The 1,344-nt window shown below is 43.0% G+C and overlaps 1 pseudogene; it reads left to right on the top strand.

Annotated features, from left to right (window-relative positions):
- Positions 1 to 431: 431 nt before the first annotated feature.
- LOC111821636 (olfactory receptor 1030-like) lies at positions 432 to 1,342 on the top strand (annotated as a pseudogene).
- Positions 1,343 to 1,344: the final 2 nt, after the last annotated feature.

Raw genomic sequence — 1,344 nt, forward strand, 5'->3', positions numbered from 1 at the left:
TATCACTTCCTCTTGTGAAATAATTCTTTGTGTTATCAACTAATAACACAAAATAGGAGCTGCATTATCAATTCTTCCACTAGACTTGACAGGGTAAGGCCGTACGGGTCTCTGTATCCCAGCACAAATCACACTATCTGCTCCAAGTGGGGCCCAAAAATGTTGGTTGAATTGAACTGAAAACACTTCCACTGTTAACATGAAGTAAGACCTGTAGGGAAACACTATCATTTCCTCTACTCCAAAAAAAAAAGAACCCAAAATTTTCCAATTTAACAAAAAGAAACCCTGTGGCTAATGACAGCCTTTAGCTATTAGGTATTTGAAGCCAAATTCTTGTCATCTTGGACTGGAACAAAAGTTGATAAGTTTTTTTTTAAGTATCTACTCATTTTAAGGCATATTCTTTTTGCAACAGATGACAGAACAAAATGGCAAGAGGCAATTGTACCACAGAGACAGAATTTGTCCTCATGAGATTCACAGACCGTCCTGAGCTTCAGCTCCCCCTGTTTGTGATATTCCTGGTAATTTATCTCATCACCCTAGTGGGAAACCTTGGCATGATCCTGCTCATTAAGGTGGATTCACAGCTCCACACTCCCATGTACTATTTCCTCAGTCATCTGGCATTCATTGATCTCTGTTACTCCTCTTCCATTGGGCCCAAGATGCTGCAAAATTTATTGGTGAAGAAAAAAACCATCTCCTTTTCAGGCTGTTTTGCTCAGCTGTACTTCTCCAGTGCTTTTGCCACCACTGAATGCTTCCTCTTGGCAACAATGGCCTATGACCGCTACATGCCTATCTGCAACCCCGGTTTGCACAACCATTATGACTCAGCGGGTCTGCAGGGAGCTGGTGAATAGGGGTCTAAACTTATGGCTTCCTAAACTCTGTGATACAGACAGTTCTGACTTTCCAGTTGTCTTTCTGTGACTCCAACATCATCCACCACTTCTACTGTGCTGACCCCCCTCTCCTTGCCCTCTCCTGCTCTGACACCCACAACAAAGAAAAGCAGCTCTTAATCTTCTCTGCAGTGAATCTCACTGGGTCCCTCCTGGCTGTCCTCATCTCGGACATCTGCATCCTCTTTTCAGTTATAAAAATCCAATCTTCAGAGGGCAAGTGCAAAGCGTTTTCCACCTGTGCCTCCCACCTCACTGTGGTCATCATCTTCTGTGGAACATTGTTTTTCACGTACCTACGGCAACCTAAAACAAGAAATACTTTGAAATACAACAAAGCAGTCTCTGTGTTTTATAGTCTTATAACTCCTATGCCCAACCCCCTGATCTACAGCCTGAGGAACACGGAAGTAAAGGACACCCTGAAAAAGAT

Source organism: Trichechus manatus, unplaced genomic scaffold (genome assembly GCF_000243295.1).
Source record: "Trichechus manatus latirostris isolate Lorelei unplaced genomic scaffold, TriManLat1.0 scaffold00006, whole genome shotgun sequence".
Taxonomy (NCBI): Eukaryota; Metazoa; Chordata; class Mammalia; order Sirenia; family Trichechidae; genus Trichechus; species Trichechus manatus.